This window comes from Meleagris gallopavo, chromosome 7, assembly GCF_905368555.1.
Source record: "Meleagris gallopavo chromosome 7, MGAL_WU_HG_1.1, whole genome shotgun sequence".
In the NCBI taxonomy this organism is placed as follows: domain Eukaryota; kingdom Metazoa; phylum Chordata; class Aves; order Galliformes; family Phasianidae; genus Meleagris; species Meleagris gallopavo.
The window spans coordinates 33,824,062-33,851,391 of NC_139410.1; positions in this window are offsets into that span (position 1 = coordinate 33,824,062).

The window sequence follows — 27,330 nt, forward strand, 5'->3', positions numbered from 1 at the left end:
GCATAATAATTGGTTTACTGCCACCCACTTTTTATGATGCTAGAACTGTGAAAATAAAATTGATTTAGGGCCTTATTCTGATCTATTATGCTTACTCACTCACACATCCTGGAGTTTGCTGCAGGATTTTTTCCTTCCATCTCTCAAAGTCTGCATATTTTTCCCTTGTTTCACTTAACATGCAGCCCTCATTGCATTTTATATAGGTGGGTTTCAGATGTGCACTTTACAAAAAGAAACAAATAACCAAAACATTGCCAGTGGAAAACATCTGTCTCTCACCTTAGGAGGTCAGGATAAAACTCTGTCTGTGAAATGTATGAGCTGAAATTTATTTTCATTGTGTTAATGGCATATATCAATGCCATGACTTTGATATCTGGCATATTACTATAATGGGCTACTGTCTCAGAAGAGGTGGTTTATCAATGAAACAAGCAAGCAGATGATGCAGAACACAGAAAAGAGTGGGGCAATTATTCTGTTTCAATAGCATGGTGTATGGCAGCACTGCAACAAAGATGGGAGCATGTGAGACCCCGTATTTCTCTGCAGAGGACAAGGCTAGCTATACAGTTGCACAAGCGTCCATTTGATGCAGTGTCCATACTACTGCAGGTGCCCGGAGTAGTAAAAGATAAAAAAAATTCAGGAAGGTGATTTGGATGTGCAACCACTTTAATGTGAACCCAAAGTTAGCAACACTGAGTCTGAATGGACAACTGGAAGGACTTGTTTCTTTCCAGTGCAAAACAAAGCCATAGCCTCCTTGTCTGGGCAGTCACAACCAGGACAAGGCATCAGCACCACACAAAGGGGAGCAGGAAATGTGCTCTGATACAACACTCAGTCAGCTGTGGACATCAGTCTTATAGAACTGAATCTATAGCTGAACTCCAGCTATCTCCTGCTATAGAATGCAACAAGGGAGGTCCACACCTCGCAGCTCACACGGCCCAAGCTGGAAGCCCAACCCCAAGCTGTAGTGATAAAATGAATAAAACAGAACTGAAAAACAGCAAACAGAGGTTTCCAGGAGACTTTTTTTTGCTGCTCTTGGCCTGCTTTTGTTTTTGGCAGTGGACTTTGCAGCTTTTGGAAACGTCGGTATCCGGACACTGTGTAAATCTGACATTCCCTCCAATAGAGGCAAGGAGCTGTCTTCTATGCATGCATTTCAAAAGTGTTAAAAGTTTATGGAGACTGCAAACAGCTTCAAGTGTTATTGGATAAGCAACATGGCTCACTCTATTCTCATGGCTACCAGATGGCTGGCTGGGACCAGTGCCGCTGGTTGTGCTGCTGACGCTTCCAAATGCCAACAGTGGTTGAGGGGTGGCCGGGACCTCTCAGACCTCCCTGCCAGAAACACCTTTTTCCTCCCAGGTTCCAACACACAAACATTGCATTAATTGCTCTGGACTGTTGAGCCCCAAATGGACTGCTGCACACCCTCGGTATTTCTCTCAGACAACAAAGCAGAACATTTCATCAGAAACTGAGTTAAAAACACTTCTGAAGACACAGCCGACTGATTCTGACTGTAACCAGCTGTTAAAGCACCTACATAGCAGTGTCTTAGCCTGCCATTTGAGAGCCACTGTTAGTCCCATCTAATACAATCACAAGAGTTCTGAAGTACAGCTTTAAAAAGAAAAAGCTCCATTTACTGCACTGCAGAGCCAATTCTGGATCTTTTCTCCGTGCAAAGATACATTCATCTTATTCTGCTAATGCCACCATTTTCGGGAAAAAAGGGCTATCAAACCAAGGGTCAGTTCTCTTCACGTAATATCCCACTTGCATTACTCCATTTTCACTGCTCTCTCAGAATATGGCCTGGTTTGATGAACGTTTTTTCTTGCTGATGTAAATATTTTCAAACGCCGCAGTAAAAATTTCATTACAAAAGTGATTGAGACGTTTGGGGTAGTTTTGCTAAAAAGAGATGATTTGCACATTTTTATTCAAATGTACACTTGAAGGGAACTGATGTGAAGTTAGTGCTATAATAAAAATGTAAATAAAATTCATTATAGTTCATAGATTTCCTGATATCATCTTTATTGACTCAATATTATTGAAATACGTAAAAATAAATATAAAATTATTTTGAGGATACATCAGTACACCTTACTTTATCATCATAAAATAATAATGGAAAATTCCTTCAGGAAAAAAAAAAAGAAAGATGACATTTACAATATATGAATTTTCTTATGTTTTTCACAAGTGTGATGTTACGTAAAATTAAATGTATATAATTAATGTTCCTCTGCTTATGAGCAGCACTGCTTTATTTTTACTGTGTACAAAGTCTCATTGCCAAGATGTAACACAGACCCATTGGAGCCAATTTCCCTGCAGTATCACAATATTTTTATGGTTTCTTGTAACCATCCACATCGTATTACTTGAATGATGTTTGTCAATGAATCTTTTAGCTTAATTGCAAGATGTCATGTGCTTCATGACCTGTTCTCAGGGTCAAGTAACATTTATATCTCCCTGGATCAAACACAAGTGTTAGTGTTGAAATGCAGCATTCAGTGGGTTATATGTTGTAGCTGATAGACGTCAGAGATGATTTTGGATTCTCACTGCATCTTGCAATTTACCCTCAACATGCAGCTCAGAGTGACAAGGTGCAGCTCGGATTTATAGATTTGGAGTTTTTGAATGTTTCATCACAGGCATAGGATCACAGAAGAGTTAGAGAAGGAAGGGAGAGCTCTGCCCCAAGCTCCTGCCCCACAGGCTCAGCTCTGAGCTCCAACCCCGTTGCTGCTGATCTCCTTGCAGTACTGGTTGGCCAATTCCCTCAGTCTAGGTCCATCTGAAAGGCAGCTCTGCCCTTGGGTTTGTTATCTGAATCATCAATCTGGTGTCACCTGAAAGGTGGTGTAAGTGCAGCACACTCCCTCCTCCAGGTCCCAGAGAGACCCTTTTCCAGGGACTGGGTGTGACCCATTAACTACTGCCCTCTCTTAATCTGGTCATCCAACCAGATTTGTTTGTTTTTGCTCCCACATTCCAACAAAAACAACAGTTTTCCTTCACAGTCCGTATATTTCAAATGCAGCCCCACACGCCAAGCTCTCTTGGGAGTTACCCAATTTTATGAAATTTCAATGATGAAGTAAAGCTGAAGGGTGAAGATCTTCCCAACGGGAATAGGAATCCTCCACCACCTGGATATATTTAAGAACCTACTTAGGAGTACTGTAGCACGCTGTAAACTCTCAATCATTCTGTGGTTTATCTCACATGAGGGAGATGTTGTTTTGGGAGCAGAATGTTTATAAGTTTAGAAATGAAACTGATTTCCAACTAGGGTCCAAGAACATAATCTTTAGGAGTTGTAGTGCCTGAAGATAAATGCCATGATTGTACAGCACAAAGAATAAAGTAAAACCTTATTCTGCTGCCAGAAAATAGTTCACCATGTGGCAAGAGGACACTTTCCTTACAAAGCTTTGTGCTGAAGCAGGTACATTGGTCCTCCCCAAAGCAGTATCAAACCAGTAGAAATCTCTCTGAACTACCTAGTTCACCATAAAACTCAGTGATATATACATACCAGTTGAGAACAAATTATGATTTCTGTTCAAGCTAGCCAAAGCCAGAGCATTTTTCCTGGCCACATTGGTGCTCCATACCTTCTGCTTCCCCTATCAGAAGAAAATGAGTCAACATAGAAAAACATCCACCACTCTGAGGCTGACATGAAGCCTCAGAAAGCTTCTTTTCTCAAGAATTACAGTAAATAAGTTCTGAATACCAGCAATGACTCTTTCCATTGCTAAACCCTCCTTACAGCAGTAATAGTTAACCCAGTGTTTGTGATCAGCTGTGGGTAGAACTGAAGAAGTATGACACAAAATACACGGATAAGCATTTTGTTTTCTATAGTGGATAAACAGGCATCCTTCTCCCTGCATTCCTCACTGGGTTTTCAAGCCTTTGCCAACTTGATTACACAATTCTTAACTAAATATTTGCCAACTGCAGCTGCAGTACTAAGTGGCGATGCTTGAAAATTCCTTTAGCAAAAAGAAGAAATATATTGTTGCAGCAGTTTTATTTTTACCATGTGTCCTTTTAATCAATTAAAAAAAAAATGTTTAAGGTATTAGATGGCATCTGGAAATTAATAAGAACTTAAAAATAAATATATACCTACTAATAATTTTATATTTATTGCAGTTAATTTAACAAATTATCACAAGAACTACATAGACAGCATTTTCCCTGTGAAATTATTATACTTAAATGAACTTTTGACAATGTATTAATTACAAGGACATGACCACATTTATTCTGCTGATCCGGTAATTACATGCATTAAAGAAATATTTATTCAGAAACCATGTAGTGTACTTCAAAACAGGCTTTCATTGCCAAGTAACATTTCTTGTATACAAATGCCTTTTTGCCATTTATGAGCCTTTTTCAGTCTTTCACAGAGGGCAGAAAAGGGAGCATGGATGCACAGTAAACTTTGGGTGGACAGTTTTCTCTTTGCAGTTGGAAGGAACTGTAGTCTCTTGCTGAGATGTAGAGTTTAGGATGGAAAGTGGCTTAGCCTGAGTGGGTAAATGAGAACAGCTCTATACGGAGAGGAATACAGACGTTCAAGGACTAAATTTGGCTGGCATTTGTCTGAATATGAGTCTTTGAGTTTCACTCAACAGCACAAGCTACAAGTGACTAAAATAAGAATGAGAAGGACTGAAAGGGATGCTTCATCCCTGGAGGTGTTCAAGGCCAGGTTGGATGGGGCCCTGGGCAGCCTGGTCTAGTATTAAATGTGGAATTTGGTGGCCCTGCCTGTGGCAGGGGGGTTGGAGCTTTGTGATCCTTGAGGTACCTTCCAACCTGGGCCATTCTGTGACTCTGTGAAAGCTATAACTCTCATCTCCAAAAGGGAATCTAATTTTTACTTTTAACCAGTGTGCATAAGCACTCATATTTCCAGTTGTGTGTTTACATTTCCCATCAAAAAGTCATCAAGTTTGGCTGTGACAGCCAATGCAAAAAAAAAACCTGAAATATTCTCAGTTGCATCACAACCTTCCTATTAAGCCTTTCACAAAAATAAGAAATAATGCATTTCTGGCATTTTCTGTAAAAGGACTTTTCATAATGCCAGGAAATATATTTATGGGGTCCTTCAGTAACATGATTCTCTTGACTATCACAGAAGCAGCCAAAGGCCAGAGCCACCTGAGAAAACCACCAAATGTTGAACCCACCTAATTCTGTTATATAGTTGTCCTGAAGTGTTACTATATAGACCTGGCTTTGGATTCTTCCTAGCATATCATTATTTTCATTTTAGGGAAAACTTATAATGCAAGTGAGGAAAGAACAGCCATTGGAACTCTGAGGAACAGCCTTAATTATCATAACCACAGCAGCCAAGAGAAACAAGTTGTTATAAAAGAAGGGACGTCACCTCCTCCAAGTGGTCTCCCACTAAGAAAATACAAAGGAAAGCATTAAGGGAAACAGGCACGGTGGTCCAAGTATTCTGAATGGGGAAAAAAAAAAGGATTTATGTTCATTCATGGTCTCTAAATTAATACACGGGGACCTTTCCTTCATGTAACTCTGTGTGCAGAATGTTATTCTAAGGTAATCAGGACTGTTCCATTGTATTCCTGCCTTAACCATTTCACTGAATGTATTTTGCTTTGGCCAACTGAGAAATCCTTGGAATAGAAATGCAATGGATCAAACAGATAGATGGAGTTACTGTACTAAATGCAAATGAATATTGACATAAATAATCCTCATTTATTTTCAAATACTACGTTTTGATAAACAGCCACCAGAGCCTGGTTACTTCATAATCTCTATAAACCTGTTCAGAGAAAAAAAATGCAGGCACTTTTGTTTTAAAATGTAGGCTTATTCAATCATTTATTTTACTCAGTGCTAGCTTATAAATACACATGTATATTCCACAAAAATAAAATCACAAAAATAGTGGGTTATTTGCTAGAGCTGACATCAAAATAACTCTCTGATGGGAAATACATCAAGTTGACCTTAAAATTACAAGCTCTTTTTTAAACCAAATTTTAATCTGTATGGTTTTCATGATTTCTGGCAATTGACTTTCATAGCTAGCTAAATTCTATTGCTGTTGTTTTTAAATAATCTTAATTTTCTGGATAGCATTTATAACTGTGGCATAAATGCCAAACTATTACTACTCTCCATGCGTAATCAACAGCTTCTGAATAAAAAATATTTAACTATGCATAAGAGGACTGGAAAGAAGTTAAAGAGACCTATGACCAAGGGCTGATTCAGACCTCCTTCATGATACCTGGCAATTCCCTACAGCAAAAGCACTGCCAGGTTCATGTACACCATACTGCTGCAAGAGAAGGAACTGTTTTCCTCCCATTGCCATTGCCAAACATAATCATTTTGTTGGGAAACTGTCACCACTTGTAGACGTTTCTCTTCAAGAGTTTCCTTTGGAGGCACCGGTGTTGAAGTGAAGACAGCAAAAGAGCAGAAGTAAAGACATTAAAAATAATTTTCAGTTTTTGATTTCTCATTGACTTCTTTTTGTTTCTATGAGTAACACTGATTTTTCCCCAACGCTTTATAAAGATAATTTTTCAAGCTACACTAGTTCACAGGCCCACTACCTGCACCATTCCTTATTCCTTCCTTGATTTCACAGCCACACTTCAGATAGCGTTCTTGAACCATTTTACCAGCTGAGCAGGGTCTGCTCAGGCCAGCCAAAAACTGGGAAGATTCAGAGAATGCTCCCAGAAATAGATATTTTGATGGCAACCATCTGGGATGCACATTCATAGAGTCATAGAATCATAGAATCATAGAATGGCCTGGGTTGAAAAGGGCAATGCTCATCCAGTTCCAACCCCCTGCTATGTGCAGGTCACCAACCAGCAGCCCAGGCTGCCCAGAGCCACATCCAGCCTGGCCTTGAATGCCTCCAGGGAGGGGGCATCCACAGCCTCCTTGGGCAACCTGTTCCAGTGCATCACCATCCACTGAATGAAAAACTTCCTCCTAATATTCAACCTAAACCTCCCCTGTCTCAGTTTAAAACCATTCCCTCTTGTCCTATCCTTTCCACTTTCCACTATCCTCGAAAAACTTGTACCCCCTCCTGTTTATACACTATTCACATGGTAAATTCACAAGGTCAACTGATAATAATAAAAGAAAAGTAGTTAAGAGAGAGGGATTAAAAACAAATTACTGCCATGTGGTTGAGGCAAGGATATTTTGGGCAGCCTTGATTTGACTTCTGGCTTTTAATGGGACTGAAGGTGAGTACAAAGAGGGAAAGAGAAGTGATGTGCCGGTAGGGATGGATAATGAGGTATTTTGGTAGCTGAATTTTGGGAAGATTAAAGAAAGGCAATGAAAAGCTTAAAGGGAAAAGATTACTGTAATCAAGGGAGCTAACACACAGGATGGGCATGGTAGGGAAAGAGGAGATATAACTTGGTAACTGTGAGAAGACTAAGCTGCAAAACAAATACATAGGGAAGAGAAAAGGATTTAAGCTCACTTGGAAGCTGTGATCCTGGCTCATGGGACAGAAGATCAGAGAAGCTCGCCATGATAGTTACAATATGGCAAAGGTGAGCATTTTGGGGGAAAAAATCGGAATTATGTTTATTTGACCTTAGCTCCACCAGTAAATAGTGTCAGAGTGGCCCCTTCCCATAGGCATTGCCTACAGCTGATCCCTGTGTTAGCAGTGGCACTTGTTGTAGCACACAGGAATGTGCCAGGAGAGCTGCAGTCATTGGACTGCAGCAGCACCTTCACACACCTCTTGGAGTGAAAAAAGTATGGCTTACACCTTTGGTCAAGTCTTCAGTGGCTATACTACCTACTCTGATTGAAATCTGTCATTTCTTATAGACTTTGCTCACTGATACTTAGACCAAAAATCCATCGTTGGTGGATATGAATACATTAAGTGACTCATTCATTCTTGCTCTAACCTTAATATCTGTTGTGACCTTGAGAATGGGAATGTTGGAAATGATAGCCCTCTCCAGCTCATGCACAGGTTGTTTGGGTTTGATAGAGCTATTACTGAGTGATGCATGATGGTCTGTATGACACAGTTGGACAGAACACGAGATCAAAATGGTCCCTTTGGGCTTAGATATCATACTACGGTGCTTTTGCTTAGTTTGTAATATTTCTGGAGTAAAATGGCTGTTATGCATCTGACAATAGGTACAGTACCTATGGATGAGGTCAGTCTTTCCTTTCTACCTCTTTGCAGGCAGTGTCAGAGTGAACAGATTTTGTTCTTATCAAGAAAAACAAACAAAGTCAAACAGACAAATATTTGGTTTAAGGAAAACAACAGGTCCCTTGTCAGGAAAATAATGTCACTGTGTGATTTCAGACCCTTTTACTAGTAAAACAAACATCAAATTTGAATATAGAATAACCACTGCAAGGTGGATCTAAAGTGGATGCTGCTAAAGGTTATGCAAATGTGGGAAATTATAATTCTATCTCAATGTCATTACATGTGTCTACTTAGATGCACATTTTCTGCTGTGTTTAAGTTAAACAAAACACTAAATGACTGTGTAGTATGACATCTCATTAATATGTTTCCATTCACATCTGTGCCTTTAGTATAAAAAAAACCAGGCTGTTCTAGTGATAAGAGATTAAGTCCTTTAATTAGAAACAAATGACAAATCACTGTTAACCCCATGTGATGCTTTCTAAAACTTCCATCAAATACACCCCTTAAAACATTATTAAGCACAAGTTCAGCAGATCTACTTCCTAGAAAGTGCCATTTAACAAAACCCAGGCAGGATGTTAATACTGAGGCCGAATTACAGGTTGCCAATGTGTTTCCTGCAAGGGGATTGACAGGGGATCATTTTGTTATGGGGCCACCTCCAGCGTGTTGTGACAACCAGTCATTACACCTCTGAGCACAGCACTCAGCTGTAGGTTTCTACAGGATGCAAATAGCTCCAAATGGGTTCAATTTAGAGATAGCAGATAATGTATCATTCACTTCTTTAAGGTAGAAGCTTTTAATTTTCAAGGAAAAAGAAAGAGGAGTACATTTCAGTTTCTGGAAATAAAGATCTACTTAACAAAGCACGCTAGAAAAAAAAACCACAAGAACTAAGAGTAGAAACAACTACCACAAAAGTAAAAGGTTTAACTTGCTTTTTCCACTAGTCTTGGTGATGTGCAGGCAGTGTTAGCATCCTTATTCATTGAGGACACAATGCAGTTGTGCATTTAAAATCTGAACATTGCAACTAGTTCTAAATAGTAGAGGATACAATTTCATATTTGCATAGCAAATATCATCATGAGTAATCCCAACAGATTTTGGAAGGATCAAGATGGAGCACTGAGGACAACTGATTCATGGAATAGGCACAGTAATGGTTACAATAGAAAAAAGAAATATCTGTTTCAAAACACAAGCTCAATTCCCAAATATTGCAAACTTCTTTTCAAATATCTTTAAAAGTGCTGAATATGCAGTAAGCAGACAAAAAATCCAAGTGTGTAACTAGCAACAGGTTTGTGAAGCTGGAACTGGTATACTCCTCTCACCTTCTCCCTGCCAGTAAACTCTAAACATACATTTTAAACAATGCTATAGTATATCAAAGCCCATTTCTTTAGGAAATATACCACAGCTGCTAAATTCAGAGGCATAAAGTGACTGTGATTAACAGGTCATCAGCCTTCTTAACAAACACAGACATTAGACTTCAACTGCTTGTTTGTTCATTTGCTATTCTTTGGGTTGGTTGTTTTTTTCTCCTGATCACCCACTGCACTGTGACTTAAGAAAAAGAGAAGTTAGGATCTGACGGCACCAGACATAAATGTTTGCCTACTGAAAAATGTTGGCCGAAGATGCAAACGTGGGTGTACTTCTGTAATCTGACTTCAGACACAGTCTAAGAAGAAGGTACCGAGCTGCTCGGGATACCAGAGAGAGTCTGAGTTTTGATATTGAGTGCATTTCTCTTTGTCTTCAAAGTGAAGCAAGGGGTATGCAAATCAAAATCCAAAGCAAATTAAAGGTACTTTGTAACTGACATTTTAATTATCTTGTTTGGATATTATTCATTTTATTTATTCTTCTAAATGCAAACAACTCTGGACCACTGTATAAATATTATCTCCATTGGAAGCCTACAGTACCTCTAATAAAAACGTACAATTGCTTGGCTACCAAATCCAATGAAACTTATTCTAAACATACTGTATTCATTATAACAACATATTTCTGCACAGCACACAAAAGACGTTGGAAAGAAGGGACAGTTTAAAAGAGGCCAGTGAAAAGATGTAATTAGAGCTGTGTGGGCTTGGCAAAACCCTCTCGACAAACAAGCTCGAGGTTACTTTTGCCAAAGCACTCCAGGCTTACTGGGGTTTCATTACAGCAAGGAGAGCTTAATTCTGGTAAGTATCAGACACAATAGGATGTAATCAAATATTAAACATAAAATAAAATAGCCAAATGAGAAAGAAAAAATGGAAACCTTCTCAATACAAGAGTTAGAATATGACCAGTATTGAGAACTGGTTGCATTACAAGTGATTGCAGTTGGAGGATTGTTTGTAAAGAGGAAAAGCTACAGATGAATTAATAGGATCATCACGAGCAATTTATATTCTGAAAACATCATCAGGGCCCTTGTCTGTACTTTTACCTTGTCCATAAATATATAGGGACTTTTGTGTCTTCTGTTCACCATATGGATGTGCCTGAGCAACCAGATGCACACAAAAACATGCACTGACTGGCTGGACAGCCATTCATTATACAGGGATGTTTCATCTTCACAGAATCACAGAATCGGTGATAGAATGGCTCAGGTTGAAAGGAACCTCCAAGATCATCCAGTTCGATCCCCTGCCAAGGGCTGGTTGCCCCCCACCAGCTCAGGCTGCCCAGGGCCCATCCACAGGCTTGGGACCTCCAGGGATGGGACATCTTCCAGATGAACTTAAAGAGAATTTCTCTGAAGTGAAGGAGCACAGAAATGGCTCATCCAGCATTGAATTCCTTGGAAGAAGAAGGGAACAGAATCTGTGTCTAGGGTGCCTCAACACAATGACATTGCTCATGAACACACTGCATAGTAAGCCCACGCCACAGCCCTCAGTCTATGTTGCTTCCTACCTACGGATAAATTCTCCAACAAGTAATGAGTCTGAAATTCACTTTTTGAAAAACAGCCTTTTCCCATTCAAAAACACCAGCAAAAAAAACAGCTAAAATGCTCCAAATCCACCTATTAAACTCAAGCATGAGTTTTCCTGGAAAGAAATTAAGAAATGGGGAAAGGGAAAGGGAAGAAGGAGGAGAAGGAGGAGAAAAAAGAAAGAGACCAGAGAAATCCATCCTCCATGCTCCATGGAAAGCAGGGCTGGGCAGTCCAGCACAACCAGCTGGTGCACCACAACTCAATTTACCCCAAGTCAGGTTTTAGATATGTTTTCCAGGGGCAGCAGAGGAATTGCTTTCAGCCCTTCGCAGCCCGTGAGATATTTCATCATTAGGGACGTGTCAGGAAGGTGCTGTCTAATCACAGTGATCACTGTGGACAGCCATTATAATAACAGTAATAAGAATATTTAGATATTTTCATCTTCAAAGCACTTTAAAAACATCAGCTAACAGATCTCCCCAGCCACTGTTTGAAGAAGACAATAATTACATCCCTGCTGACATTCAGGATTGATGATGCCATTCTCATCACAGAAAGGTTGTATTGCTGCCATTTTACAGATAAGAAAAACCGAGGCTCAGAGAAAGTGTGCACTTCTTCCCATCATGCCATGAAACCCCATCCTGGTGCTCTCGGACCTCCCTCAATTGCACTGAAATATTGCACTTGGTAGGGTCAGAATAACCTGGGGATATAAGAAATTTCAAGAATCTGTTAAGGGAATTTTTGTTTTCAATCTGAATTGGGATTTTCAATAAACCAGGATTTTATCTCCTGCACACCGTCACCGAGGAGTGGGAAAGGCAAGGGAGGTAAAAAACATTGCTGCTGCTTATGATGCTTTTATTTCTGGTCCAGGGTTGCTCCCTGGTTCCAATGGGAAATATGCAAATTGGTCCCAAAAGGAAAGCTGTGACCTGCCTCTCAATGCACTTTCAAGATTATTGCAACAGCTTCATACAACTCTACCTTTCCAAAACAAAACAAAAAACAAAACAAAACAAAACAAAAACAAAACAAAAATCCAAAAAACAACAACAACAACAAAAAAACAGCCATTTATTTTAGGGAAACTTTTGAAACTGTTAAAAAGAAAACTGGGTAATCCAGTTTATGTGCAAGGATGTCCAGGTGTGCTTCATGCCAATGTTAAGTGGACAAAATCACTGTGGGTGCATGTAGAAACAGACCAATTTGTTTTATGCTCATGTTGGTTGAATTTAATTCTAATCATCAGTTTTTTGAACATAACTTGAATCCACATTAATGTCTCTCTGGAAGACTGACTTCAGGTAGATGGATGGCTAGTAGGCATCACCTTCCTTATGTCTGACATGGTTCTGTCACCTAGCCTGGGACATAAGTTGCCATTGTACAAAAGAAAATAGCTCCAATTTTTTTTTTTTTTTTTTTTAAGAAAAAAAGAAAAAAAGAAAAAAATATCTATTAAATGCTAATAAATAAAAGTCTTCAATTAGCTCAGGTTCTGGAGAGGGGTTTTTTTTTTTGTTGCAGAAGGTTGTCATCCAAAGCCACAGACCAATAAGAACCTGAGATCCCAGGAGAAAAACACTATTTAACCCCTAGTTCAACTCCTAATGAAAGGAAACATAGAAATGTAGCTATAATTCAACATATTGTATGGAAGTCTGTTCAAAGTTTTTTCAAAAATATAAATTACAAGAGATTATTGATTTTTAAAAAGCTTACTTCAACAATCAGCTTTCTATCTCATTCTATTTCACTCTCCCTCGTTTATTCATTTCCTTATGTAAAAGAATTTAACCAAAGGAAACTAGCATTTTAATTCAATTTCTCCTATAAAATATATAATTTTATTTTGTCATAAGGGCTGCTTTTATTTCCAGAGTCAGATTTTATTTAAATTTCAGTCCATTAGGAACAAAACTTGCCATTTTCTGATAAACAAAATCAGCAGGGAAGCCTCTTCAAACTAGGAATATATTTTCTATCAACCTTTGTTCTAGCTGGTCTAAATGACAGGTATATTCCACTTTTCCTGCATTTAGTTTTAAAGATTCTATGGGGAGGAGGACGAATAAAGAGAGTGACATTTTTAACAACAAAACTAGCAATCAGAAAAGCAGCCTCATGACAGGCATATGGAAGAAATGGAAGAAAAAAAAAAAACAACATATATATATAACCCATCACTTTGGACCACCAAAGAGGACTAACATGAGTCATTAACAGAAAACCGTTAATTTTCCTCCCTGTGACTGTTGTTTCTAGAAGAACTCAAACCTTTGCGATTCAGCCATTTAACTGTTTCTTGGTAGGCTGGAAATCAGACTCCAAGGAATTGATTTAAAATCTTTTTTTTTTTTTTTTTAATAGATATTAATGTAGAGTTTGCTACAAAATATAGAGTTTGACTGCTTAAAGCTGCACTTAGCCAAAAAGCTGCATTTAGCCAAAAACTGAAAGGAGAGATGACAGCTTTCACGTGTGATGATGATGTTCTGCAGTGTCGAGTCCCATTTGGACAAAGTCAGCACTTCACCCTATGGGCTACATCGAAAGATGTGTGGCCAGCAGGTCCATGGGGCCACTTCTGTCCTTACGAGGAAGCTGAGAGCTTCACACCAGCTCTGGGGCCTCCAGCTCAAGAAAGACATGGAAAGGGTCCAGAGAAGGGCTACAAGGACTCTCGGATGGCTGGAGCCCATCTGCAAGCTGAGACAGTTGGGACAGTTCAGCCATGATAACAGAAGGCTATGGGGAGATCTCACTGCAGCCTTAAAATGCTGAAAGGGAACTTCATAAGAAATATGGAGAATGGCTTTTTACAGTGGCATGTAGTGGTAGGACAAGGGGCAATGGTTTTAAACCCAAAGAGGAGGGAATTTCTTACTCTGAGGTGGAGAGGCACTGGCACTGCTGCCCAGAGCTGTGGGTGCCCCATCCCTGGATGTGTCCAAGGCCATGGATGGGCCCTGGTCAACCTGAGTAGGTGGGGGGCACCCAGCCCATGGCAGGGGTGGAACACAGTGTGCTTTAAGATACCTTTCAAATCAACCGTTCTATGGTTCCCCTTTTTACTCAGTGGCTGCAGTCTCAAAAATCCTTAATCTACATGAATGGCAATGGCAACTGGAGTTGCTTCTGATGCTTTAGAAATAGGAAACTGCTACAGGAGATAAGAAGAGTGGCAGGAAGGGGTATTTCAGCACATCTGCCTCTAAAATGTTTCCTGACTTCCAAGAAGTGCTTCTCCTGGAAAACATTAATGATCAAAATTATAGATGTTTGAGGCCTGTAGGCCACAAACAAGTTTCTTTCAGTTTTCATGTTTCTTTGCTTGTTTTTGTTTTTTGCTCTTTTGAAGGTGCTGAAAACTGCACATTTTCAGCACAATAAAGGAATATGCCATTGGCCATATCTAGATTGTACCCAGCAGCCAGCATGTGACCCACCGAAATCTCCAGAAGTGTCCAACAACGTGGCTTTGTTTCACTCAATGTCTTTTCTAGCACACCTTTTCTCATTTAAAGAGTCCAGATTCTTCTGATCTTTGTTTTGGTTTTTAGTCATTTTGACATAAGAATTCACAGAGTATTCCAAGAGGTGAGGGGAAAAGAGAAAAACTAAGGAGTTATATCAGCCCTAAGAGACTTAAAGGATTATTTCCCTGTAAAATACAAATGACAGTTCTCCTGTAGTGTTTCTCCTACATAATGCACATGTTAATCCTTAATTTCCTTCACCAGATGCAGCGTAATCCTCCTCCTGCAGAAACCACAGCACCACTGCTGCTGAGAAAGCAGGAACATGAGATGTTCCTCCATTCAAAGATTGCAAAAGGCAATTTCCCCATCCAAGCTTTATGGGTTATCCTTGACATCAATCACACAGAGAGATGGAATTCTTTAGACAATACCTATGTTGCTTTTAGTACCCAGTTTCAAGCAAATTCCTACCTTAAAAAAAGTATGTGGCAAGAGCTGTTATTACTTGAACTACTGCAACAAGCTGCAATGAAATAAACATTAATATATAGCAGAGATTTCCATGAGTGTGTCACAATCCACTTGTTTGACTGTTGCTTTTTATCACTTCCTAATGATTCGTCATGCAGAGATTGTGCCATTAATCTTATGCAGGTTCAGTAAATTAGCTTGTAAATAACGTCTTTAACATCTTTAAATATAAAAGTAAATCCAATGCATGTAGAAACAAATTTATCACAGTGTATTTTTTTTTTAAAAGGAGGAAAAAAAGAGAAAATCACCACTCTGTAATAGAACCTAGAATGAAAGAAAGAAATGGAAGCAATGTTTGGTCTCCAAAATCCAGTAATGTGAGTTCAATTGAAAATGAAGAAGAATCATAGAATCACAGAATCACAGAATGGCCCAGGTTGGAAGGGACCTCAAGCTCCAACCCCCCCTGCCACATGCAGGGCCACCAACCTCCACATTTAATACCAGACCAGGCTGCCCAGGGCTCCATCCAACCTAGCCTTGAACACCTCCAGGGATGGGACATCCACAGCCTCACTGGGCAGCCTGTTAAAGAAATTCAGGAGCGTGCGTGTGGGGAGGAATGAAAACATAAATGTTCTGAACACACTTGTAGAAAGGACAGAAAAGTGGCTGGAAAACCACATTAAGGTCCACTGTCTACTTATGGTGATCTATTATCACTGAGACTGCTTATCATTGGGTATTAGCTCCTCAAAATAATTACTCCTCAGCCACTCCTGTACATTGGTTTATTCTCCTAGCTATAACTGAAAGAAAAATTACCTTCCTAATTAGTTCTACCTACAGTATGAGTGCCCATTAATCTTATAATGATATTAAGAGTGGAACCAGTTTGGGGGATTTTGGCAATCACAGACAGTGAAAATCCTGAGCTTTTTGTTGCCCCTCAGCCCTGGTTTGGCTGCACCAGAGCACAGTGAGAGGAGAGCCAGCTCCTGAGATGGGCACTGGGACATTCTGCATCTGATTTCTAAGCAAGGAGTTAACCCCTCAATTTCACCCAACACCAGCATGTTGCTGGAAGCTTAGAGAAGGAAAATATCCTCTCCACAGACACATGTGGGAAAAAGAAATTTGCTCACCTGCATATTTCCCACAAGGATCAAAAGATGCACACACAGTGCAGTACTTTGTATGTTTTATATGTATAAATGCATCCTCTGATTTTTCTAAGTCATCTTATAGAAAAAAAATAAATCAGCTCATCTTCTGACTATCCCTTTGTACACACAATGGAAAGTTTTCTATTCTGTTTCAGAGTTCTTCAGGGATTTCCTCTATATCTTTGTTGTTTTTTTTTTCCCTGTTTGATCACGGCAGGGAGAAAAATCTACAGATTCTCATGCAGCCAACCCATCCAGCTCCGTCATTTATCCTCTGCTGAAGCAAGGCTCACGAGATGTGAAGCCATTTGCCTTTCTGATTGGCACTTGGTATGGACCCAATGCCAGGAGAGGCCCCAGCCCCTGTCCTTGCCCTGCAGCCAGGGCATGATCCCGGAGATTAACACCACTTGGTTCTGCTATGGATGTTGTTGTACCATGGCAACTGGCTTGGGTTTCATTGCATTCTGACTGGACATCTTTCGTTGGTAATCTTCCTGTTAAGGTATAGCATGAAGCATTATATTTCATGCACTGTTCTCCTAAATACTTTCAGAGATGCTCAACAGTAAAGTTTTTGAATTCTGCCTTCTCCTGTTCCATCTTCTCCAGTCTCATCTTCTATAACAGTTCTATGATCGTTTGTTTTTTCCCCCTACACCTTTCTATACGAGGTGCTCAGCAATCATCCTCTGCTAAGTGAACCAAGTCTGTACTGCACAGTACTCTAAATTCATCCAGCTATTCGTAGACACCCAGATAAGGATTTAATCAAGCAGCAACATGAATGAGGCCATCACTGCTATCTCTAGCAGTACTCACCCCAATTCTCCAACCACAGCACCCATGGAGCCTGCCAAAAAGAATCTCTAGAAGAAGCTGGATTTCATCAGGGTCTGTGCAAATGGTTCCTGATGTCATCTCTAGAGTTCTTATCACATCCACCCCAAGATATGGTTTGGTTCTAGCAGCAAAACATTAGAGATCTATACAGACACTTGTTAAGATTTTGAGCATTCAACAGCTGAGGGCTGCAGGCAGCAAATTTAGTTTTGCGCTAGCAGGCAGTCTACTCAGTTATCCAAGAGATCCTGGTGGTATCTAAATTCCCACTTCATCTTTATAAAAAATACTCAAGCAATATATATTGCAAAATACTTGTCTCTAGTAATTAAAGTGTAAGTGGTAATGCTAAGACACTGCATTGTCGAAAGCATGAAATTCAACATTTCTCTGAGATTAATGTCCTGTTCCTGTAACTTGGTTGTTCTTGGTTTAAGTATTCAACATAATGCTACTCATTACAGAGAGCGGTGACATCTCTATCCAACAGGGAAATATGGTTCAAGTCAGCTTTTGTGTTTAAATATTAGTAGTAAATTCAAATTCAATTTCACATGATCAGTGTATGTGACACTAACTACATCAAGGTAGACTTGGGGATTTCTCAACTCTATATTGAAGAGAATTACATGACTGAAAACTAATTAGGGAAGCACATAAAGTGAATTTATTTAGTATTCTCTTGTATGTAGTTAACTTAAAGTAATGTATCAAATTTTCTACAGAAAAAAATGTTGCTACATAATACTGAACAAAATGCATCAGAAATCAGATCAAGGAAATTATCTTTTTCTTTTAAAACCGAAAATGTTTAAGCTGTAATGACAAAATTATAATAGGGGGAGAAGAGGAAGTGCTCTGGTACCACATCTCACAAAAGGAATAAGAAACAGCTGCAATGCAAATAAGCAAAAAGCAGTAGAATGATATTTGTCTCCTCTGACCATGCGGCACCTGAGTTGTGTCCCCAAGTCCTGGCATATTCCCACAGCAGCAGTGCCCCATGATGCTTTCTGGTCTCTCAATCTCCCAGGTTAACTTTTCTGCCAATTTTATCTGTTTTTCTTATTTCCTTTTAACCTGCTAAGGAGTCAGAGATCAACGCTGTATTCTGAATGCATGGCATGAGCAACAAAACACTATCTACAAATGAGTAGTAAATGTTTTATAATGCTTTTGCTGCATGTTATAAATGATAAATAGTTGACAATAGATGTCTTATAAAGTATTTATATGCCATTGTAGTTATTGTCGTACTATAGCTTTGAACAAAGCATGAAAGTGAACATGATTCTAACTGCTGATACGTATTAACGAAGCCATTTCTGACAAATGGACAAAGTTGTGAGGAGCACTGATACACCCTGACAGGCATTACGTAGGCATTTTTGCTTGCAATGCATTTGCTCAATTTTTACCACAAGCAACAAGCAATGGAAATTAACAAAGAAACCAGGCTGTCCTGAAGGCAACAACACCACATACGAAGGTAATGTGCTCTTAATGGCAAAGGGATTCACCCCATTCATGACCTGCAAGAACAGAAGACTAAATCACATCTAAAAAGTTCTGGCATTGCAAGTGGGTAATTAATTTTATCTCAGCCTGGCTTTCTGCTGCTCATCTTAAGGTGATGCAATTTTTGCAGCCTATTAGAAATGACATCTGCAGCAAATACTTCACTGAACATCTCTTATCCAGGCATTCCGGTAGCATCTGTGGTAAAAAGATGCCTGTTGAATACAAATACATGGTGATGGAGTATAGCACTCACTGGTTTTTGTGGAAAAGCTGTATGTTGATACAGCAACTGGCTCCTGTATCAAGACAACACTACTCCAAATTATTGTTCTGCCTATACACTCAACTAACCATTCCAATTCATACACTGATCAATTCAAGAGACCAAATCAGAAGCTTCCTGCAAACCCTCTTTCAGATAAGAAAGAAAAAACTCAAACCTATCTCTGCATACTGCAGTTTTGTCCTTGGGAGGACAAGAGGAAACCTCAGCAGAAGCTGCGGGGAAGCACTTTGCCAATTTCTCCTCCTGTCATGGAGGCCCACGGGGCAATTACCTTCACTGTAGAAGTCTGTGCTGTAGACACCAAAAGTCAGATAAGACAAATCTTATCCTGAGGAATACTCTATTTTTTCACTTAGGCACGCTCTAGGAGGACAAAAGTGATGAGCAAACAGATTTGGGGGATACAGTTTTAAGTCGTGTTGACTGAGAAGCGTGGAGATCGTCCTCTTGCATCAGGACATGAAATGCCCGTGGGTGGGAAATCAAATTCTGAACCCTGACTGCCTTGGAGCGCGCTGCAGGGCCTCTGTGTCCCAGAAGCTGGGTGTCCTTCCTCACGTAGCACATTTCTTGAGAGACAGAAGACTGCAAATTAAAAAAGAGAGGAGAAGAGAAGAGAAGAGAAGAGAAGAGAAGAGAAGAGAAGAGAAGAGAAGAGAAGAGAAGAGAAGAGAAGAGAAGAGAAGAGAAGAGAAGAGAAGAGAAGAGAAGAGAAGAGAAGAGAAGAGAAAAGGAAAGGAAAAAAAATAAAGGAAAATAAAGGAAAAAAAGGAAGGAGAGGAGAGGAGAGGAGAGGAGAGGAGAGGAGAGGAGAGGAGAGGAGAGGAGAGGAGAGGAGAGGAGAGGAGAGGAGAGGAGAGGAGAGGAGAGGAGAGGAGAGGAGAGGAGAGGAGAGGAGAGGAGAGGAGAGGAGAGGAGAGGAGAGGAGAGGAAAAAAAGGAAAGGAAAAGAAAAGAGAAGAGAAGAGAAGAGAAGAGAAGAGAAGAGAAGAGAAGAGAAGAGAAGAGAAGAGAAGAAAAGAGAAGAGAAGAGAAGAGAAGAGAAGAGAAGAGAAGAGAAGGAAAAGGAAAAGGAAAAGAAAAAGGAAAAGGAAAGAAAAGAAAAAGAAAAAGAAAAAGAAAAAGAAAAAGAAAAAGAAAAAGAAAAAGAAAAAGAAAAAGAAAAAGAAAAAGAAAAAGAAAAAGAAAAAGAAAAAGAAAAAGAAAAAGAAAAAGAAAAAGAAAAGAAAAAGGAAAAGAAAAAGGAAAAGAAAAGAAAAAGAAAAGAAAAAGAAGGGAAGGGCAGGCCAGTTGACCCAGAAAATACGATCTGTATAAAGATGATAATCTCAATAATTGAGATGCTCTAACCTAAAGGAAAGAATAAGCAGTGATAAGTCTGTTTGCAGATGTTTGGAAGCAGCAAAAAATAAAAAAATAAAAAAAATTGCTGCATGTGTCCACTTCAAAAAGAATAGTAACAGACTTGAACTGCTGAGGAGGAGATTTTGAATAGACGTTAGGAAAAAAAAGAGCCTATAGAGATACTCCAGAAACTCCATCAGAGGAGATTTAAGGAGGAAGTTAGACAAGTATCTGTCATGAACAATTTAGGTATAGCTGATCCTGCCTACCAGCTCTATTTTCTATAATATCTACACTCTTTCTTCTCTACATGTATTGTTAATTCCTACTTCAGTTTTACCATGACTGAAGTGAGAATATTTTTGTATTATGAATATTTTATTTATCTAGTTTCAACCCCTCTATCAAGGGCAGGGTCACCAACCACCAGGCTGCCCTGGTCTAGAGATCATTCTTTAACTAACAATAAACATAATAAAAATATTCTTCAATGTAATGCCAAAAAAAAAAAAGAAAAAAAAAAAAAGGGAATTAAAAACTGGACAAAATCTGAATGAAGTGTGTTAATGGCAAACTAAAATTATTAAAATATAAAATCAAACTGGTATCAGACATCTCAATGCCTGAAGAGTGGACTTTCTCTTCTTTGATAAGAAGGGGGATAAGAAGTGCTAAGGAGAAGTCCCTTGTCCTAATTTAAACTGTAAATGTAAATGAAGACACAGAGATGCAGATTAAGTAGTTTTGGTCAAAGGATAAACAACTATTAATTTCCATAAACACTATATGTGAATTTATCTACACGATAATGATTTTTCATTAGCGCTGTCTAAGCCAGTCTTGGAAGTAAGAGACAAGTGAAACTGAAATGCAAACTGAAAACTACCCAAAAATTTTTTCCTGAGTTTTGAAATAATTTGGATAACCTTCTTGGGGCATTTCCAGAAATAGAAATGCCCAATACTCAAGAACAGCAAAGAAAGAAAATATTCCTGCTGCAGCAAAATCAAAAATAGTCTTGGAGCTTTCAAAACCTCCTATCATCATTTCTTTAACCTTGTCCCTCTTGCCTGAGCAAATTCTCATTCTGTCTTCCTCCAATCCACCCAAAATGTTGGCAACAAGCAAAATTAATGGCACTTTAATGATGCGTTCCTAGCCACGCAGACCTCCTTCAGCTGGAACTACTTCAAATCATGCTCTCCATCCTTCCGTCCCAGGCTTTTCAAAGACTCACTTTCCAATGTTTTTTGCTTGCCTAACACATTCCATTTTGGAGTCAATGCAGAACATTGTTTCCTCCTTTTTTTTTTTTTTTCCTGCCTGTTTAATAATAATAATAATTATAAAATCAGCTTTTGTCTGTCCAGCCCATTATACTTAGATTTCCTCTTATCTCAACACACCATTCAACCTGCCTCCTTCCTACCTTCCTCAGAGCTACCTTACTGTGGCTAAACACTCCAATCTACTGAAACACAAGCAATAAATTTAAGCAATATATTCCCCTTATTCTTTGAACCATGGTCTACAACAGAAGTTACAAAACAAAAAAAGCCAGAATCTCAAAGACAAATTAGAGAAATGTTTTGGTTCCTTTTAAATTTGCTTCTCTACTGATACTCCCAATTAAAGGATTTGCTTTATAAACTACTATTTGAAGCCTACTATTTGAAGTTTAGAGGAAGTTATGCTGATAATTTGATCTCTGACAACACAACATAAAAATCCCAGTGTTTTGTAGTGACATCACACATGGTCATAAAGCAAAAATTAGTGTCGTGTGTCTGTTTTGTGCCATTTCCCTTTGTCTTATTAATCAGACATATTTCCATATCTCACTTTCTCTACTCATGTAGAAAGACAACATGAGCATCTCCTTTTGCAATTCATGATTTATCTCAGCTTCTGGCTTTCACCATTCTGTCAGCTCATCAATAAAATCAGCATAAAATCAGTCTTCCTTATTTATTACACTATTTGAGATCGTGTCATAATTAATTCCAAGAACCCACAAGCTACAGTGCATTGAAACTTCAACCAAAACAAACATTTTGCTCATTTTTGTATTCCTTACGCTCAAGATTATAACATATAAAAATGTTTCTCATGAGCTAAATTTACTCCATACATACCTTCAGAGCTGCTATTACATTGTTGGCTGTTATTATTGCTCTAATTCAATCTTGTGTTTAATGACTTCTAAAGGAAGATCATACTGGCTTACTATTTGGGAATAAAACACCCTAATCTCAGTCTAACCTAGACAAAGCTTATGAGGCCTGGGTTGGCCATCCAGGCTTTCTTTATAGCTCCCATCCAGGATCCTTTTTATGCCCAGCATCTGCAGAGACTCACATATCTTCTGGTAGATGGGGGCTGACTGTTTGCATGTGAAAATATCCACTGTGAGGTTTCTAAACTAATCTGGTTTTCCAGTCTGAAAAATGAACCTATTTTTCATAAGTATGTTTCCGTTCACCATATATCCACCTCACTCCCCAACCTCGAACAGGAATACTGCTCTCAGCATAAACTCTTTGGGGTACAAACTGTGCCTGCATCTATATTTGAAATTAGCTAGCATTTTGCTGCATTCCCAAAAACAAAATAACAATATGCAGACTATAGAATGTGCTTCTCCAGCATAAAGCATCTGGTTTCACAGTTCATTAGAAGTTTCTTTTTCTCCTATGGCTTTGTGGATAACTTTACACACACAATTTAGAGCCAACAGTAAATTGGCATTTCCAGAGTCACAGTTTGAATACTTTTCAACTTTTGCCCCACTCTCCTTATCCTCCTGATTCAGTTTTTTACATACAAGATATTGATGCTCGCAGTATTTTTTAGCTGATAGTTACTGGTCTACCTTTTTAACCAGTTCTTCTGCCTTTCATATCTTCCACTGCAGGCTGTTAAGCTCTCTGGTGGGCAGCACTGCTTCTGCATATGGAAGTGAACACCTGCCATGCCAATAAATGACCATTCCCATTCTTTATTTATCACTCTTCTAATTCTTGTGTAATCCAAAAGGAATTTTTTTTAATTATTTTTTTTTTAGTTCATTAGATCATGATTAGATCCCTGTGAAGCATCGCTATTAACATGAAAATTATTCTTTGCAATCAGTTTACTAGTTTTAAATCTGTTTAATATGGCTACACTGATTTTTATGTCCTAATTTTTGGTATTGAAATGTCAAGCAGTGCTAAGTCAAGTATAGGATTTTAAGTATACTATGACAGCTCAGCAAGCTTTATCAGTCCCTTTAGCTCAGATCTTTGCTCCCAAAGCCTGAAATCTTGGAGCTCGCTGGCTGTCAAACTTATAGCTGTAGGTTTTTTATCATGACCAGTGCCAAGACTCGCCCTTATTTGAAAGCAGTTCAACCAATTTCTTATAGTTTATTAAAATTCAAGGGTTTGGGGCTTTTTGTTTGTTTTTAGCACACTATCCTGGCTGAAACATCCTTCAAAAGATAATTTAAGCACTTTTTACAAGAAAATTGCTTTCAGTTTCAAAACAATCTGCCTTTGAAAATGGATACCACCAAGACAATGTCTCCTTCTAACTCAGCCAAAAAGTAGGAAGGTCTCTTCTAGATGGATATTTAAATGCAATTAGGCATCCAAAAATCAAATTTCTCTTCCCAGGACCTTCCAAAGGGCTTAGGTGCTTCATTTCTTTCAACAAGCAAACACTGCATTATGTACTGTGTCCTACAATCTCATCACTACCTTTTACCCATTTGTCAACCTTTCCTCCTCAGGACCTGCTGAAATTAGGCTGAGGGAAAAGTTGTCTGTATGAATATGGCTCATAGTCAATCTTCAGGTCAATCTCTTTAATTAAAAAAAAATAAATAAAGGAAGTTTGCAAAACGTTAGAATGTTCTTAACACCTCCTTCTACCCTTACTCTCTGTTGGAATTCTTTAGGAAAATAAAGTTTTGGCTGTGAAGTTGGCGACTGGCTGCAACTATCCAGCTGGTGTTCTGGCCCAGAAAAAGGCAAAGAGTTGCTTGGGGAGACCTCTAACAAGCAGGAAAAGCCTTTGTTGTGATGTTCAGGTCTGTCCATTACCGGACCACAGCAGCTCACAACCAAGGTCAGAGGAGGGTTAAGCTGGGAACCTCAGATCAGGTGGATTTTCATAAGCTCATCTCCTCATTTTTTTAATTCCCTTCTATTATTAATTACATATTAAACCTGTCCTTTGCTAGTGTGGTTGAAAAGCATATGAATACCAAAGATCACATGATGCTTTAACACCAACAAAGTTGCTTTAGCCTGAAAGTCTGACCATCTGGCAGCAAACGATGGCAAGCATCCCATATGGGAAGGAATGGCTCTGCGGCAGGGCCAACAAATTTATATGAGAGCGAGCAGTCAGAATTTACATTTTGCTGTGTATTTAAGTGGCTTTGTTTGAATTAATGACTTCCAGTTTCCAGTGTTTGAGAATTGCACATTAGTTGCTGTGACAGTGGTATGTTTGTAGGACTGCAAATGCATATATTTATATATATATATATTTGTGAGCATATATATATATATGCTCATAAAGGCATTGAGTTTCTATACCAGCTCTCATTATTGCTCTAATTTTCCCTATATTTCTATGAGTGTAGTTTTCTCAGTTTAAAGATAAAATAAAATCACGTGATTTAATGGAGACAAGCAGATATTTTCGGCAAGTTCTGAATGGGAACACTGGCAACCTTCCCCTCCTCTGGTTTAGTGGGCATGGTGGAGATAGGTCAACATTTGGGCTAGATGACCTTAGAGGTCTTCTTCAACGTTAATGATACCATGATTCCTTTTGACAAACAGACTTCACACCAGACTTCCTCACTAACACAAATGCCTATTTCCAGCAGGCAGTGAGTCTCCCTGCTCACTCCAGGTTCAGTGTTCCCATGGATTCTGTCCATAACACTTGCACAAGGCTTGTGGTATGGTGTCAGTTCTGGCATCTCCATGCGCTCAGCCGAGGATATACTGCTCTATGTGTAGCAATTAGATTTGACCTCTATCAGCAAAATGGAGATTCCTCCCAGTCCCATTTAGAATATTCTTGGAGAAAATAGGTACGCTTTGCAATCATGGCTTCTTTTATGCTCCATTATTATACAAAATGGGCACCAGAAGCTACGCATAACTGTAAGATGATTATGATTTATCTGGGTATTTTGTTCCTTTAATATATTATACCAATTGTCCAAATTTAACCAAGTAATTCTTTTAATTTAACTTTGGGGTTAATCTTGCTTTAAGGACAGTTTTTGCTGAACTCTAAGGCTACACTACATTGATGCATTTCCATTATTTTTAGACCCAAATGTAACCTTTAAAAAAAAAAAAAAAGGGCCAACAACAAAAGTTTCTAGCATATCATGTGATCAATAGATACAACTACCTTCATTTTTTAAATTAGTCTAAGGCTATTTTCCTTTTACTGTTGTATAAACAGGGAATTGAAGGGTAAAATAGTTAAAACTTTAATGCTATAGTGCTAATGTGGCTTTTAAATCACGTCAGCAGCAATCACTGCATTATAATTAACAATTTATTGAACCAGCAATAAAATGAACATCACATTACTTCTTAAAGCAGCAGAATAAAATGGCTAATAAATAGCATAAGCCAGACAAATTGCAGAGTAATAGAAATTTTCTTAAGATTTATAGTGTGCAGAAAGATGGATGTGCTATTAGTAGGAGCTCCAATACTTGACAAAATTCTTTTGCAAAGACATAGTTACCATGCATGTCAGAGTTCACAAGTCTAAGTGGTTTATCCAAATTTCAACTCACTGCTATTACAGTGGAAAGTACTCATTACAAGGTTTTGTAACTGCAAGCAATGTGTACATTTGCCAACATTCAAACTGCTACTGCCAAAAAGATACTAAAATATTTTATAAACTGTCAAATAACAAGTCTGCTAGCTTAATCTGAGTCTATTTTATACATCACAGACGGTAAAAACTCCTGGGCCTGATCCTGAGGTCTTCACTCAGGCAAAACTTTCCCCAGCTTCAACGTCTAAAAGTTACCAGGAGCTTCTGAGCAGGAGAATGACAGGACTGGGCCTCAGCTGAGGAGAAAAATTCATTAGGATAAAACACAGATTCGGTGAAGCTGGGAGCTCGGCTAAATACCTCGTCTCTATCAGGGCTGAGGTTACTGACAACGAAACCGTGTTGTGTTTTAAGTGTTCCTGCTGCTGAGTTGTGTTGTGATTCGTCATGTCAAAGTGTCTCTCTTATGTTCTTATTTCAACGTAACAGATGCAGTTTTACATTACATGTCACAACATGGAGCATCAACTGGAAAGAGTCTCAAAGAGCTCTTCTCTCTTTTTTTTTTTTTCCCCAAAGGGAAAAAAAAGATAACAAAAAAAAACAACCCATGCTGCATTTCACTGAAATATGCAGCAAGAGAATCTGCTATCCCAATGTTGGGAGCAGAATGCATGTTCAGAAGAAATTGGGTTTAAATCTTCACCACTAACAAGCTCATGATTTAATTTAAAAAAGAAAAAAAAATATCTGGAGTTGTTCTCTACTTAATTAAACTGCTAAGACAATAGCAACTGATCACACCATATACATCTTTAATGTTCCATTTCTCTCTTTGAATCTTGAAGATGAACCACACAGGTCACTCTGAAAGTAATGCCTCCTTTTTATTTCCATGGAAACTACAATGGGCACAGAGAACACAGAAGGACTATCTGATAGAGCAAAATCTCAGCTACATAACACTTTTTTCAATATAGTCACCACCATGGTCTAGTATTAAATGTGGAGGTTGGTGGCCCTGCTGTGGCAGGGGGTTGGAGATTCACGATCCTTGAGGTCCCTTCCAACCCTGGCCATTCTGTGGTTCTGTGATTCACCATTAGCTATGTATTTTCACCAGCAATGAATAAAAGTCTGCATGTCATGCTCGTAACCCACTGATAC